This window comes from Ornithodoros turicata, chromosome 8 (assembly GCF_037126465.1).
Source record: "Ornithodoros turicata isolate Travis chromosome 8, ASM3712646v1, whole genome shotgun sequence".
NCBI lineage: Eukaryota > Metazoa > Arthropoda > Arachnida > Ixodida > Argasidae > Ornithodoros > Ornithodoros turicata.
The window spans coordinates 16,021,863-16,039,705 of NC_088208.1; the positions used below are offsets into that span (position 1 = coordinate 16,021,863).

Genomic DNA, 17,843 nt, shown 5'->3' on the forward strand with positions numbered 1-17,843 from the left:
TTAAACTTGTAATGTAAGAGTTCCTGTCTGAATTCTTTCACTCTAGAGCAATGTAAATAAACAAACAAGAAAACACCCGTCGGTCAATGAGGCTTTTGGGCGGACTTCGGAGGCGTTAGTTTGAAAAAAAAAAGAAAGAAAAAGAAAACGAACAAACGTTGTTGATGGCTTCGGAAGATTCGATTCGCCGTTTTGGGCACTGGGATTCGGATACCCGAATCTCGAATCCCTGCCTAGGATTGGTGGATTCGCGGATTCGGTTGGCACATCCCTATTTTCGAGAAAAAACGCTGTGTGTCGTTGTTTACGTTGACGTAAGAGTAAGTTGAGAAAATTTTCCGGAAAAAGTGTGAGATGGGGGTGTGAGATCTGTGAATCTCCAGGAAGATGGCCGAAATGGGTAAGGTGAGAACATTTTTCCAGGAAATTAGTTATAGGCGGATTGTGGGAATTTCCCGAAAAAGATTGAATTGAGGTGAGAAATTTTCAGAGTTAATTGAGATGTGGGAATTTCCGGGGGTGAGGCAATTTCGAGAAAAGAAAAAGATTTCTCTCAAAAAGAAAGAACAGAAAGATCGGCAAAAAATTTGAGATGCGCTGTGGAGAGGAGAAATCGCTGTTGACAAAAATTGTAATGAGGGATCTTAAGAGGGCAATGATCGTGAGGGTATTTGCCCACCTCTGCACGTACTGAATGTTCCTCGTCTGATGAATCCGGTTTGTTCATCTGAGAATACTGCCACTTGTGCACTCTGCTGTAGTACACCTTTAAGAGAGAACTCCGGCGCGTGACACGCGCCTATACACTCTAAGAAAAAAAGGAGTACTTTTACTCTTTTTGGGGACTAAACGCATTGCCACAAAAAAGTAGTCCCTTTCGGGAGTAAATGCACGGGAGTAAATGAATGTCACAGAGTGGAGACCTGCAGAGGGTGCATGAGCTCGTTGGGGAGAGCAAAGCTCTTAAACAGAGCTTCACTACAAGCGCGCTGGAGGCCAACCATTGCACGGAATGATATCGTTATCGCTCCTGATTTTTGACAAGTGCGGGTCGTACGCTTCTTTGTGACAATTAACGTAACTGTGTGTAAGTGTCACGGTGGTAGCAGTGACGAAAGAAGCGGACGCCTCCCGTTTAACCAATCAGGGAGCAGAATGATGCCGCTCGGGATGGTGGCTGGCCAAGAGCGTGCTATGCGGTGAAGTTCTGTTTTAAGAGTGCGTCCCTTGTAGGCCCTCTCGTAAAAATCAACTGCACGCAACACTGTGCTTTCATGTGCTATATCAATACGCAAAAAAAAAGAAAAAAGAAAAAATAGCTTTAACGCTACATCAGAACCCAATTTGCAGCACACTCATAGGAATGATAGTGGTCGTGCTGGTGAAAGGGCTCGCCGTTGTCGGCCTTAAGCCCGAATCCCATAACAAGCGACACACGGCAGATACACGCGAGAAGCGACAAAATCGACGTCACTGCCGCCACACGAGCGTCAAAAAAGCGTTGTCGCGGCTCAATATTTCTGCATCTACACTCTTAGACATGAACTTCACCACATAGCACGCTCCTGGCCAACCATCACCCCGAATGACAACGTTCTCGCCCCTGATTTGCTGAAAACGGGAGGAGGAGCCTATTTTGTGCCATTATGCACGGCACAAAATAGGCTCCTCCTCCCGTTTTCAACAAATCTAGGGCGAGAACGTTGTCATTCGGGGTGATGGTTGGCTAGGAGCGTGCTATGTGGTGAAGTTCATTTTTAAGAGTGTACTCCCAGTAGATATTTGTAGCATGTCGCTGAGTTCGTTGCCTGTTGTTTGACAAAACCAGCTAGATTTGGCGGCGTGAAACAAGAACTGAACGCGTGGGCAAGGGAGAGGGTGGAGAGGGCAACCAACAAAACTAGCAGACGAAGAAGTGGGCGGGGCGTTGGGAACTTCAACCGCAGCGCCACTGCGTTACGGCGAATATTACATAGCAACTTCATTACAATTTCTCCTCGTTTTGACGAATGAAATACTATTTTTGGTATATTTATGGAAATTTACAACTTAGCTCGAATAAAATAAGCATTGCTTCTCCACAAACATCATTTCTCGGTGACGAAATGTCGCTGCTCAAATGGACCGGGTAGTCGCGCCATGACCAGACGCGACAGCGACAAATTCTGCAGCGCGTCGCGTGTCGCGTGTTATGGGGTCCGCGCTTTAGAGAGATGGGCAACGTCACGACTGACGCGCTGGGGGAATGTGCCTCCTGGGCCGACTTCTAGGTGAACTGTGCCGACATGTGTCTTAGGAATGAATTTTACCGCATAGCACGCTCCTAGCCAATCATCATCTCGACGTATATCGTTACCTGCCCTGATTTGTTGAAAACGGGAGGCGTACGCCTTTTTTGTGACACTTCTGCTGTTCGTAATTGTCACACGAAAAAGGCGTGCGCCTCTCGTTTTCAACAAATCGGGGCAGGTAACGTTGTCATTCGGGATGGTGGTTGGCTAGGAGCGTGCTATGCGGTGAAGCTCACTTTTAAGAGTGTACGTGATAGGTCATAGAACGCGATACGAGATTGGAATTCAGGACGAAATCGGGTTTAACCCGAAGTGGTACTAGCGGCGCTGAAAGTGAAATAACTCATGAAAGAGTTGCTGACGTCATGTACCGAACCTCGATTGCAGGTAAGGCACGGTAACATTACCCAACGCAACAAAAACTGTCACTGCCCTATTCTGCTTTTTGTTTTTCAACTTCCTCGCCTCGGTGATACTCTGCATTAATTCTCATGTTTACTACACGTTGTACAACACAAGAGCATATCATTTTAAAAGCTGCAAAATCAATATAGTAACGAAGTTTACGGTGCTGCGAAACTATATTTAAACCCGCACACGCACTAGGCTTAGCTGGCTTCGTGGGCTATTGGGAATATTAAAGGAGTAGTGAGGTGACATTTAACGTGGCTCGAAACGCTGTGTCATCTGTGAAGCTGTCCGCCAGGCGTCGCAATGCAAAACATTTTCGATCTGCTGTTCAAGAACAGTCGGAGAAAGCAGACGCGGACGGCCGACATCACGCAGCTATAAGAAACACAGGAGCGGCCCCTCGCATAGTATGGAGAGCCGGCGTAGCCACCGCCAGCGCGTACGATTGTGGGATAGTTCTGTCTGGCACGTCATCGCACACGTGACCCAACCGGGTGTACACTCTTAGAAATGAACTTCACCGCATAGCACACTCGTAGCCAAACATCATCTCGAATGATATCGTTATCTGCCCCGATTGGTCGAAAACAGGAGGCGTACGCCTTTTTTGTGACAATTACGAAGAGCATAATTGTCACAAAAATGGCGTACGCCTCCTGTTTTCATCAAATCATAAGGGTATCATTCTGGATTATGGTTGGCTAGGAGCGTGCGGTGCGGTGAAGTTCATTTTTAAGAGTGTAGGAAAAATCGTCCCCGGAGAAATCGTCCCCGCAAGAAAGGTATCAAGAAAAGTAGTTTTCGCCAAACGGCGCGTGCCCAGCTGTGGGTAGCCCCCCTCAACCGCATGGTGAACTGTCAAAAACAAGCCTGAACTAACCTAACCTCTGAAAGCTAACCTAGGACCCGGTTCTAACCTAGGTTCTCACCGGGGACGACCCCAATGAGAACCTAATTAGAACCGGGTCCGATTTCTCCGGGGACATTTTTTCAGGGGGACATTTTCTCCGGGGGACGTTTTTTCCGGATCCCGACCCAACCAATATGGCTGTCTTCATGGATGAAAAGCAATGAAAACGGATCCCTGCATGGATATGTGTGGATCTGGCGTTGTCCGGAGGTCATCATAGAAGAACACGCGCGCAAAAGGTGGCATTGAATTAATTACGCGGACACCGACGCATGTATAGCAAAGCGATGCAAACCGAAACTAAAGCGAAAAGCCACGTGTTAGACAGGAAGTGGTAGAGGTTTTGGACTCGAGCGACCGCTAGAGGGTTCCCACGCAAACTTTGTTGTAGACCAAGTCACAATTTTTCTGTAAAATTCTAGCTCATAGGACGTTCTCCAACGTATTTAACTCCCTTTGTCACGCCCCATTGATTGAGAGGCCGTTGCCCCAACACACTTATTTTTATTCTATTTTATTTTCATTGAACCCACTACTATACCTCGGGTAATCCTGTACATTGACTAACAGCTCACGCTCATGTAATATTTACGATTAACTCGCCAAAATCGCTTGCTCCACGTTGAATAATTAACCGGTCATACCAATCTCACTCCGCCGTAACTCCATCCCGCGTGAACAGCCGAAAGCGTTTTGCCGCTTCCGATTTTCCCTGGGACGCTCATTTGCATCTGTGTCTGTCTTGTACGAATCCGCGCTAATTACAACCGATTATACTAAAAATCTCCCGTGTCGTCTGCTTTATTAATGCAATGGCGGAAGAGCGAAATCGGCTCTTTCAACTCTCCCGCGGTTTCGTATAAAATGCAAGGGGGGCGGTACAGTGTGTCTGCTGTACTAGAATGTGGTTTGTGGATACGCCTGCTAGGAATGAGTATGCGAAATTGCGGCGCCAAACCGCTTCACTAATTGATGATTTAATGAAGACGGATGGAGTCGACTTCGAGGGGGTGTATATAGTTTAACCGTGTGTATACGTCCCGCTTTCTGTACGAACCACTTATTTTAATTACGGTGCACGGCAAATCTGGGATGGTTAATGTATGCAAATGTCGAATATTAACAATCCCGGCGCCTGCAGGGATGCGTATGCTTCACGTGCCGCGTCTCGGCTGCATGCTGGGATGCAAAGTATAAACTGTCTGAGAACGATGCCTGCTTGTTGTGCGGTAGGCAGTATATAGCAGTGATGGCCAGTAGTTAACTACATGTAGTTAAACTACTAGTTTAACTACCTGATTGTAGTTAAAAAGTAGTTATCAACTACTTGCAGAAATGTAGTGTGCAACTACTAGTTAAACTACTATTTCGAGTAGTTAACTACAGTAGTTAGGTTACTGCAGGCGCCAACTACTTCCGATCTTGCCGCAAGCTTTACGGCACAATTGTGCTTCCGACTTTTACCTTGAGCTACTTGTTTGATGAGAACGGAGGTGCAGAGCAATGGTGCCGTGCATGTGTACTAAATCTTCCCTTTTATCACTGCTTGCAGTTCATATTTAGGTGTCCAAGAACGCTATAGAATGGTATTGGTGTTGATGGACAACGTTAAGTAGTTAGAGATGTAGTAAAACTACATTGCAATAGTTAAAGAAGTAGTTTTAACTACCTCCCCTGAAAAGTAGTTGAACTACTAGTTAAACTACTCCATCGCGAAGTAGTTAGTAGTTATAGTTAAACTACTGTAGAAGTAGTTAGTGGCCATCACTGGTATATAGTGAAGAAATGATATGACGGTTTTTTCGGGTGCTCTGTGATGTCTCCCTACACTGTAAAAAAATCCGTAATTTTACGCAAAAGTGGCTGCTATAGCTGTGTTGCCGGCATATGTGCCGTAAAGCAGATATTGTAAAAAAAAAATCATTTGGAGTGCACACTGCATGCACGGCTCCCATAATTGAAAAGAGAGCCACTTACATTAATGAGATATTGAAAATTGCGAAAGCCCAGTCCGTAACTGCATGCAAGTAGTAGTAGTAATTAACTGCTAAAAAAAGAAATGAGGGGAAATACTTGGAGCAGGGTGGCTGTCATAAGGGCGCCTGCTGCTCCACATCCTTTAGGTGGTTTTGAGGTTTATGATGAGGTTTATGGAGGGTTATGAGGTGCAACGTGCACACCAAACGGATTTTTTACAGCATATAGGTTACGACACCTATGCCGAGAACAGAGTTAGCAGTCACTTGTGCAGTAAAATTGCGGAAGTTTTTCTTACAGTGTAAGTTGATAAGTAAATTTGAAAAATATGGAGAAATTGAATTCGGCACCCGATCAATTCTGCAACTAAAAAACAAACGAAAACAAATTAATTATAAACAAATAGAAAGACCAGAAACGCATCGTAGCACACGCAGCCAGCAAAACATATATAGTCTTGGGGCCATAATTATATGCGCCCGAATGGGGTACCCTATTAGGAACTATACTTGATGTGAGGGCACTTTCAGAACATTACAGGATAGGTATATTTGGAAAACGACGAACTTCTATAGGGTTTTCCTTTCCAAGATATGACGTACAAATTGTCTTCTTGGAAGGGAGGCTATAGTTGTTACAACGCACGCGGTAAGACGGGACGCATGCTAATGCGTGCATGAGGGAACTGATGTTCTGAGGCTGGAACGACATAGTTTTCAGTGACTTTCATCCTTCATCGCTAATGCGTGGTTCACACTACAACTTCTCTCCGTTGCGGTTACGGTGCGGATCCAGTGCGGAGGCGGCTGTCGTACGAGACGCTGTTCAGACATATGCGTTCTTGATACGTCAAACGCTTGTGGTTGACCAATCACGTCTCCACTCCACCACGTCTCCATTCCACAGGCAGCCATGAACGGGCAACGTGATGTGGTCGGCGAAACTTTGAATCTCTGAATGAATCTCTGTACTCGGCTCGGCGTGGGTCGTAGAGCCACGGGTATTTCTCGACCTCTGAAATTAGAGCTTCTTGTTTTGCCAACGTGCTTTCACCGGAGGCAGCCATGTTGGAAAAGCACGCGACAGCACAGCAGTGATGCGCTTGCGCGGAGCGCGTTCGCTCATTGGTCAGCTGCATCTCCGCGGGTAGCCCGTACCGCATGGACTTCGGTCGAGCTCACCTCTTGCGGTGCGTGTGCTTTTCGGAGTGTCGTGCTTCGTTGTCATGACAACCGTGTCGCGCCGCATCCGTAACGCATGAAAATGCAACAGTGTGAACCAGGCATAAAGCTGGTTTGCGACTATGTCAAGCAATATCCGGAGTTTGAGATGTTGACTATATGTGTTTACATCGCTGCGCGGTCGTGACATACACTCTAAAAAAAAAAGGGTGTGAAAAGGTGGTAACTTCTACAGTTACCACCTAGGTCAATATATAGCGTCTGATGAAGGGTGCAAAAGGGTGGTAAAATCAATTATTGTATATCCAAATTGCTACAAAAGGACGTACGCCCCCCTCACTCACCGATCCAGCAGCGGTAACCCTACACTCTTAAAAATGAACTTCACCGCATAGCACGCTCCTAGCCAACAATAAACTCGAATGATATCGCTATGTGCCCTGATTTGTTCAAAATGGTAGGCGTACGCCTTTTTTGTGACACTTATGCTGTTCATAATTGTCACAAAAATGGCGTACGCCTCCCGTTTTCAGCAAATCAGGACAGATAAAGATATCATTCGAGATGATGGTTGGCTAGGAGCGTGCTATGCGGTGAAGTTCATTTTTAAGAGTGTATCATTCGTAGGTAGCAGGTAGAACTTCGCAACGTTTTAGGCACAACATATGCGACAAATATTACCCCCTGAAAGGTATAACTGCTTCACCCTTTTTCCTGAGAGTGTAGATGTAGTTTGTCTGCAAGTCCAGTGCATAACAGCAAGCGTCTTTGTAAGGTGGCTTTTCATTCTCTTTTGTGAGCGCATGTCGATTCACAGCCAACGATCTTTCTCCGATCGTCGGATATTAACTCGGCTCTAAATCACTCGCTCGAGTCGCATCTCGAGTCACATCGGCTGTAAAAAATATACGTGCCGTTTTCATCGCTTCCGGTTTGATGCCAAAACGACATCCGGTTTCACAGGATACACGCTCTGCGCCGACCACTGTGCCGATTGATACAGTTATCGCTTCTGGTTTGAGGAGAGAGAGGGTCGCATACGCGTTTTTGTGGCAATTCAAATTGCCACAAAAAGCCTTCCGTTTTCAACGAATCAGGAAACCGAAAGACATAATTCTGCATGGCGGCTGGTTGGGAGCGTCCTTAGTCGCGGGAGGACCGGAAGTCTTCGTGGTACCGGGCGTTGTGGCGGGGGCTTGTTTATGTTCACCCGAGAATGTCATGTATACGATGAAAAACTCCGAATTCTTGGAAAACTATAGGCTCTGAAAAACACACTTCAGAACATGTCACAAAATATACCCGGAGCATTGGCTATTAGCTTTCCACAAATGGGGAGTGATTTATTTATTTAATATATGGTTTAAATTCCATAAGTGGCTGGAACCAGCAACGAAAAGCTACTGCACGTGGCTTGGCGAGGTCACTGGTCCCTAAATGATAAAGGCATCACTCTGTGCCGAATGGTTGGCTTTCACCGTGTTATGTGGTGAAGTTCTGTTTTTTGAGTCCCGTCTTTCTTTCTCTTTATTTCTTTTTTGTGGCTATAGTCGTGACGACGTCCACTTCTGTGTGTCCAACAACGGCGAGCCGATCCTGCCATTGCCCCCCCCCCCCCCTATTTTTTGAGAGTTCTAGAGAGTCGGTAATTGCTATATAGGGTGTCTCAGTTAAACCCCTGCGCACCGTGTGAATGAGTTGGAACCACTCATTATTTAAATAAAAATTCAAAGGAGTTTCGTGAGAAAACATAACTTCTAAAGCAGGGCGCCGTCGGCATTAAAATGGGTACTACCCCTTTTGGGACCTTCAGTGGACACCTTTTAGAGAAGAATCTGCCACCGAAGCGGGTCATTTGTTGCAGTAATTAATTGATTTCGGTTCACATATTTTTGTCGCGGCTGGTCGCGGTGAAGCGCAAAAGGACGATCTTCCCCTCCCTTATCCACCAATGAATTATATCGTTACACCAATGAATTACGTCCTTTTGCACTTCGCTGCTACGAACCGCCAAAAAAAAAAAAAGTGTAAACCGAAACCAATTAATTACCGCAACAAATGACCCGCTTCGGTGACAGATTTATCTCTAAAAGGGGTCCACTGAAGGTCCCAAAGGTGGTAGTACCCATTTTAACGCCGACGGCGCCCTGCTTTAGAAGTTACGTTTTTTCATGAAACTCATATGAATTTTCATTTAAATAATGAGCGGCTCCAACTCATTCACACGGTGCGCAGGTTGTAGGCGGTATCGACCACTGATCTCGATTGTAAAAGGCTGGATCGCGGATAGGGAGCGCGAGCGTGAAGAAACCGGCCGCCATCTTACGGTGCTCACAACAGTCGCCGCAGCGATCATGGCAACTTCTTGCAATTACGGTCGTACCAACCGTACTGGCAAGGTTACAGGGCCTAGATTTATACAGGTGAGTCACTCTTTATCGAGGAATAAATAGGCGTTCATTCTGTATATTTAGTTGACCATTATGAAGTGTTTTTTTTGTCCAAAACGAGCACTGGATGCAGGTTGCTTGATCGCTCTTCCGACGTTCAATCGAGCACACTTGCATTTTACCCGGCGGCAAATACAGTTTGAGTGCATAATATGCTTGAAAGGACACGTTACCCTACACAGGTAGTGTTGTCATCAATATATGTGCGAGCACTCGAGCGCTTTTTTGCATGCATTGCTAGCATGGTACACGGTGTTCTCCGCGGAAGCAAGTGCCACATTCATTTCTTTGAATTACCTTCACGCACAGGTTCGGTATTACGTCATAATGAGACCACGACTGTCACCTTTTTTCATGTATTGGTATTGTTTTGTGCCTTGGTTCGATTTGTGACAAAGAATCCTACGTAACTGTGGTGTGGCGCGACTTGAACGCCTTTGTATGAGCTGTATCGTCAGCTTGTTACGATAGTAATAATTTGTAGCGTGTCGTGCTATTTGAAGCAGTTTTTAAGGCAAAAGTGGTCTCTCAATACAGGTTTCGTCATGAGGGCTACCCAGTGAATAATCTGTGTAGTGTGATACGGCTGGGTGTACAGGTAAGTATCACGTTCCTCATCCACTGGTTTCTACTTTACAGGAAGGAACAACCTCAGTGCACGCACTGTGGTTAGCCTCTCTCAGTTTTGCATATTTTCTTACATGTTCACATCAGAAACACACCTTACACTTTAGGCTCCTTCACCCAGCAATATAATAATTAGATATTATAATTCTTTTTAGAAGAGTTCCCCATATTCTTTTGAGAATAGTTTTTCATCTTTTTAATTTTTAGAAGATACAGGGATTGTAAACAATGTTTTAAACTGATGTTTTAACATTTGTCCAATGCATTTATTAAACAACATATTCATTTTTAACTGGTTGCACCCAAACCAATGTTCTGATGTATTATTTCCTTTGTTGTCGATGCACCATAAAAATTGGAATAATCATCATCAATGCAGGTTACTTCACAGCTGCCTCGACATACTCAAGAAATGGGTGCAGAACCTGCGTAATGCCCACAAACTTTGATTACCACAGCACCTCCAGAAAGTATGTGTCACATGGGATTTTTAAATGTATTCACAGTATATAATACCTTGTATTAACTGTTGTAGATCTGAGCCGTCTCTACAGTACACTCTCAGAAATTAAAACCGTGATAATTGTTTCAGTTAATAGGCATGCACATATATGCTATAAGAAGAAAATTATTTCTTGAGAATGCACTTCTCTGGCTACTGGTGTTGTTTACATCAACTGTTGATCACATTCATTTATCACGTATTATATTCTTATATATACTATTATATTAACACATATTTGATCACATTAAATTCAAAATTCATCATATATAAGAAAATACCAGGAGGGAAGTTGCTATTCATTGCTCATTCTAACCTAAAATTGAGTGCTACAAATTTAGAGAGAGTACCTGTCCATTGTCATTCCTAAAATATATATTGTCATTGTAACAAGGTCATAAAACAATAAATGTAGTCTTTTGTGACCTCCCTGCACGTTCATTGTATCCTGAAACGCATAAGTGCAAGAAATAACTTTAATAAACTTGATGTTGTATAAACTTGATATAAAATGTTGAATAATATAATGTATGATATAAAATGTTGAATAAACTTGAACTTGTATATTCTCTTTACTCACCATCAGTGACCTTCTTTACAAAAGCATATCGTGTTAGATTTTTTTTGTTTACGTTTCACAGACGGGGTACACGAGGGCCAAAATGACAAAATCACAACTGTTTCAAGCTCCAAATCGTCCTGCTGCAATTATCCTGTTGCAGACCATATGTGTGTAGTGCAAGAAGGCCCTTGCACATCAAAATGTAAGATGGGAGTCACAGTTAATGCAAAGTGGTTCCTATGAGAGACTTCGATGCTGAACAAAATTGTGCAAACTGCGGAAGGTGCCATAGAAGATATTCAGAAAGCGTGTCTGGTCTCACAACGGTGCTACGACGCTCTCTTTTAGATGACGATGATACTCATTGGAGTTTCAGATGTGCAGCTGCATTTTTTCGAACGTGCTCCGCATAACAAGCATGACAAAGTCAGCACTGGATAGCAGGCCCCCGTTCCTAAGCAGCTTTGCTCACGCTGCAGTTGTATTCAGCAAAAGCATGTGAGTACTCGAGAAGGACATTAAGTTTGGCACAACCGCGCCTGCAAATAATCAGAACAAATGAAGGAAGAAACAAACAAACATAGAAGGGCTGTACTTCAAAAAGAGGTAAATCCTGCGTCTCAAGGAGGTGTTACCACTTTTAGGTAACTTAATTGATTAAGCTTACATCACTACCTGATTAACTGTCCTAACGAGCGTGTTCTAATTGCGTGAAGCAATTAGATCACGCTCACAACATATTTGGGCTGCTTCGGTGTGTCCATATTTGCGAGGCAAAGCACCGCAGTCGTTCACTAAAAGACACTTTCTGCGGCGGTGCTTGATATAAATCATACGAAACCGATACACGGCTAAAACAACGGCTGTGATTCTACAGAACGATCTCTTTCTGCCATGCGAGTATATCCTTTCCCGGACCGTTCTTTATGGAACAATTTTTGTCCAGAACGCAGCACGGGATATTACATACATGGTGGTTGTTAACCTCAGATCGTTTCTTGTTGAAATATTGGCTGGGAAACGTACTGTAGTACAATCCCCAGCGCTGCACTGCTGTGACGGTCTAGTTTCGGAATGCAAAACATAACGTAATTAAGAATCGAACGGCAGGACACCTGTGAAACACTGTTAGGATACATCAGTATACTGGCACCTTACAAAGTTGTGTGATGACAAGCAACGATCAACGCCTGCAGCGCTATAAATACTCACAATCTCCGTTGCCTCCCATTGTTTTCTATGGGCGCACACTGCGCTTTAGGGCCTCCCAACATGGCGGCCCGAATACACGCCTCTCCCCCGCGAGCCCCTCTCCCATGCGCCATCCAGCCTTTATAGATAGAGATCAGTGGTATCGACCAGATACTTGTAAAAAAGAAAGTTCTCCGATTGGTGCACCCGTTCGCGAATTATTTAGCCCGGGGATTTAACTGAGACACCCTGTACAGAAAAATGATCAACTGACGATGAGACAAAGAATCTTAACCAAACAACATGGTTGTGGGGTCTCACATGGCGATAGGCCCTATAGATATCGTATTAGAAAAAGACTTCCGCGTGGGAGGCCATTTTGAAGCGCGCAATAACCGAAACCCTTTAAAGAAAGCACACATATAACTGAAACCTCAACAATGACACCTTGTCACGGCGGTCCGTCGTAGCTTATTTTTTCCCGCCTTCTAACCGACAAAAAGCCCATCCTTCCTTTTTATTACCCCATTCAAGGCGCGTCTCCTCTCTGTATAGCATGAAGGTGGTCGTGTAGTCTCGTCGTCGTCGTCATCAAATAAGCACGAGCGATAAATGGTCTTGCGAAATTTAATAACTGCCCGCCTTTTCAATGCCGCTCTGAGTGGATGATTTCTACGGAGTGGCATAGAAGGAGGGGGGTTACTCTTGAACGAACCCTCTGGTTGCGAGAGTTTGCTCGTCGCCTTTTGCGTGATTTTGCCAAATTATGGTAAAAGTAGATCAGTGCCGTAAAAGAGAAAGGTACCAAGTACCTGGTACCATTGGTACTTCAGGTAACCTGTTTTACAGTTCCTGAAATAAAACCCGCTTTTTACCCCTGATTTTCGAAGCAGATGAAACCCGAAAACAAAGGCCCCAAATTATGAGGTACGCTCTTAGAAATGAACTTCACCGCATAGCACGCTTTTAGCCAACCACCATCTCGAATGATACGGTTATCTGCCCTTATTTGTTGAAGGCAGGAGGCGTACGCCTCTTTTGTGATAATTATGAGCAGCATAAGTGTCACAAAAAAGGCGTACACCTCACGTTTTCAACAAATCAGGGCAGATAACGATATCATTCGAGATGATGGTTGGCTAGGAGCGTGCTATGCGGTGAAGTTCATTTTTAAGAGTGTACACTCTAGAAACGGAACTTCATCGCATTGCACGGTGTGCGCCAACCATTGCCACGAATGATATGGTTATCGCATCTGATCAGAAGAGAGAGGATGGGCGTACGCCTGTTTGTGGCAGTTTGGATATATGAAAATAGCCACAAAAAGGCGTACGCCCCCATCTCTCTTCGAATCAGAAGCGATAACCCTATCATTCTTGGCAATGGTTGGCGCACAGCGTGCTGTGCGGTGAAGTGCTGTTTTTAGAGTGTACACTCTTGAAAATGAACTTCACCGCATAGCACGGTCCTAGCCAACCATCATCTCGAATGATATCGTTATCTGCCCTGATTTGTTGAAAACGAGAGGCGTAGGCCTTTTTTGTGACACTTACGCTGTTCATAACTGTCACAAAAAAGGCGTACACTCTTAAAAATGAACTTCACCACATAGCACGCTCCTAGCCAACCATCATCCCGAATGACAACGTTCTCGCCCTAGATTTGTTGAAAACGGGAGGAGGAGCCTATTTTGTGCCGTGCATAATGGGACAAAAATAGGCTCCTCCTCCCGTTTTCAGCAAATCAGGGGCGAGAACGTTGTCATTCGGGATGATGGTTGGCCAGGAGCGTGCTATGTGGTGAAGTTCATTTCTAAGAGTGTACGCCTCCCGTTTTCAACAAATCAGGGTAGATAACGATATCATTAGAGATGACGGTTGGCTAGGATCGTGCTATGCGGAGAAGTTCATTTTTAAGAGTGTACCAGCAATCTATACGCTCCACCTTGTAGACATATAGTGTAACGCATTTTTAGGTAACATATGAGGTATATAGTACGGGGAGCAACAGAAGTCTCGTCCCTTCGTATATGCGTGTTTTCTCTTACGCCTCTTCATGGAGAAATGAATGCGGGTGTAAAAGTGGCCTTAATCCCCGTTGCAACATAAACTACCGTAAAGAAATATTATCTGGCTACAAAATGCACTGCAGCGCGCCGGAAACTGTCAACGGCGATCTTAAACTAATCTAACCATAATGATAAACTAACGAACATTCTTCCCAGTCGTGTCCGGCAGTGGTTTATCCAGAATCCCAGGCACGGAGGGGTGTTGGAAAAAAATTGGGGGTAAAGGGGGGTCATTATTATAGTTACGTCATTACAGTTTGTCATATCGTTACCGGCATGTGTATAAAGCTTAAATAGCAAGGACACCCGCCTTTTGGAAGTACACTGGTGAAAAAGTTAGGGGGGGGGGTGTCACTGAACATTTGGGGGCATTGGGGGGGGGGGGTTAGGGTGGTGTAGGAGAAGTTTGGATAAATCACTGGTGTCCGCCCTACTAAGCCTAACGGTCGTTAAAATGATACACTCTAAAAACAGGACTTCACCGCATAGCACGTAGTGCGCCAATCATTGTCGCGAACGAAATGGTTACCGCTTTTGATTCGAGGAGAAGGGGAGGCGTACGCCTTTTTGTGGCAATTACCATATACCCAAGTTGCCACAAAAAGGCGTACGCCCCCTCTCTCCTCGAATCAGAAGTGATAACCCTATCATTCGTGGCAATGGTTGGCGCACAGCTGCTATGCGGTGAAGCTCTGTTTTTAGAGTGTAGGATTACCGCTTCTGATGCGAAGAGAGAGGGGGGCGTACGCCTTTGTGTGTTAATTATCATATATCCAAATTGACACAAAAAGGCGTACGCCGCCTTCTCTCTTCGAATCAGGAGTGATATAACCCAATCATTCGTGACAGTGGTTGGCGCAGAGCGTGCTATGCGGTGAAGTTCAGTTTTTAGAGTGCACGTCACTTCTCCCGCAATTGGTCTGTTTCACGACGTTTGGGGAATACTCCGAACCGTATTCTTCAGCGCCATTTGTGATCGTGTAGCCGGAGGTTCTTCCGTACACGGGCATGTCTCATCTACACTGCGGCTCTGAAAAATCGTGGCGCAAGGATTTCCACAAAAGAGATTATGTTCGCGGTACGATGGTAAGGCAGGGACCACGCCGGACACGACCGTCTAGTAACGGCGCTCTACACTAGAGGAAGACAGTTGGCGCTGCGGTCGCCGGACGAAACTGTAGTGCATCAGGCCCATAAACCTCTGCCTGAGAAAAGTCATCATGACGTTGGTAGACAGACTGAAACCGAAACAAATCGGAAGGGGAGGGCTGGGTTCCACGAATGGGCACTTGTTCGCTGCCTCCTCTTGAAAGAAAAGTAGGACCGAAGGTCGCGTCCCGTTCAGGGACCGTCGTAATCTCCTCAAGACCGTGGCTTTTGGGCGCCCCTTTTCGCTCCTACACTCTTAGAAGACAATGACAACGTTCTCGCCTCTGACTTGCTGAAAACGGGAGGAGGAGTATATTTTGTGCCATTATGCACGGCACAAAATAGGCTCCTCCTCCCGTTTTCAACAAATCTGGTGCGAGAACGTTGTCATTCGGGGTGATGGTTGGCTAGGAGAGTGCTATATGGTGAAGTTCATTTTTAAGAGTGTAGCTTCGAGCATAGTTCAACTCTCTTTGCAGTGGGGATATGCGGTCTCCTTCGAATCCCTTCCTCCATGCTCTTCATGCTCAAGGGATGTGTTGCCTACACTCTTAAAAATGATAGTGGTGGTGGTGGTGGTGATAGGGCTTGCCGTTGTCGGCCTCACGTATGTAGGCAACGTCACGACTCACGCCCTGGGGGAATGTGCGTCCTGGGCCGACTTCTAAGGGAACTGTGCCGACATATGTCTGAAAGCGTCTGAGGAAAACCCAGGAAAAACCCCAGACAGCACAGCCGGCACCGGGATTCGAACCCGGGTACCTCCCAGTCTCGACGTGACATGGCCAGCACGCTAACCTCTTAAAAATGAACTTCACCACATAGCACGCTGCTAGCCAACCATCGTCCCGGGTGATATCGTTCCCTTTCTTGATTTATTGAAAACGGGAGGCGTACGCCTTTTTGTGACACTTATGCAGAAATGTTAATTGTCACAAAAAGGCGTACGTCTCCCGTTTTCCACAAATCATGTGAGAGAACGATGCCACTCGGGATGATGGTTGGCTTGGAGCGTGCTATGTGGTGAAGTTCATTTTTAAGAGTGTACAAGATTGACGGCTTGTTACTTGTAAACCCAGCGCTGCAAGTTATGCTTGTGACAGGACTCTCTTATATGTCGAAGTCACGTGGTCATTTCCTTGCAGGGTTTCTTGTCAGATCCTCAGCACTGGCTTTCGCTTGGTCAAAACGTACCAATCTAGCGTGTTCGCGTGGCGTTTTCCAAGCGCCAGGAACATCCAGAAAGCACTTTTTTTTTTCGGCGAAAATATTAGATAAACTACAGTGCGATTGGAATCGGCGGAATGTTTTGTGGCTGAGCTGTCCAGTTGTCGGTCTGCAGTGCAAAGGGATAGTTACGTTGTATACCGTTCACAAACAACTTCGCCTTAGTACTGACACTTGTCTGATTCCTTCAGAGCTCTAAACTATTCGGGTATTGTGAAAGGAGACAGTCGAGAGCGGTGCAGCACTGCAACACTTGGGGGAAAGCAATCGCAAGCTGCGTTCCGCGTTTTGCACGCACCAATGCCGCGCATGCGCAGATGGCGCCTCTTGTTTGTAAACAGCGAAGTGGTCTACGCATTGCACGCATACTGAAGTTCAAGGGGGACGGAGGGAAGGATGCCCTGCGGAGCGGCTCACCTTTAACCTTTAACGCGGATGATATCGATTGGTAAAAATGAGGACCCAGAGGGCGCGATACTCCGCGATTGATTGCATCCGTCTTTCTGTGGCAGGAGTCAAATCTTTTAACGCGTCCGTCAGAAAAATATTGTCCGTGGCAAAGCAAATAAGTTTTGCGATTAGATTTGGTTAAGCTTGATTAGGTTAACTTGGGCTGGGTTAGGAAGGGAGTTGCCTCAGGACAGAAGCTGCCGATATTTCGAACAGAGACTGTTCTTCTTCTGGGCCCAAAAGAAGAACAGTCTCTGTTCGAAATATCGGCGGCTTCTGTCCTGAGGCAACTCCCTTCCTACATTCTACCGGTTCGCTGGATTTCTACCCATCTACGTTGGGCTGGGTTAGGTCGTTATTTCCAAAACTGTGAGCCTTACCGTTGCCTCAAAGGCCCGCCCTTGGGAGCGGTGAGATTTGCGCAATAAATATTAACATAAAGCAGTTTAGGCGCATACAGGCGCACCCCATATCATCGTCATCATTTATTGTTGTTCTTGTTGTTGTTGTTAGGCGGAATATAACGAACGAAAACAGAGGTTCTGTCCCAATCATGCGCTTTCATTTTTTTAGAAACTCAAAATTTTAAATTGCGGGTAACACTGTGACGAAGTAGACGCAAACACCGACTTACCTGTCAAGTACGGCGGGAAAACTACATTCATGCCCATAACACTGGGTCTAACGTCGCGTGAAAACCAAAATTACGCTCACACACACACACAAAACAAAAACAAAACAAAAGCTGGACGCATAAGCGCAAGTGTTGAGGTTTAGAAATGAGGCTTATCTCGCACCACGCGTCGCTTCTATCGATTTTATTGCAGTTTTTGAGAGCAAATTCAAA

General features: G+C 45.4%; 1 protein-coding gene across 3 annotated transcripts in view; it reads left to right on the forward strand.

Moving 5' to 3' along the window:
- LOC135366533 (uncharacterized) overlaps positions 1–17,843 on the forward strand; it is a 133,417-nt gene that overhangs the window by 34,762 nt on the left and 80,812 nt on the right. The gene's annotated exons all lie outside the window — the stretch shown is intronic.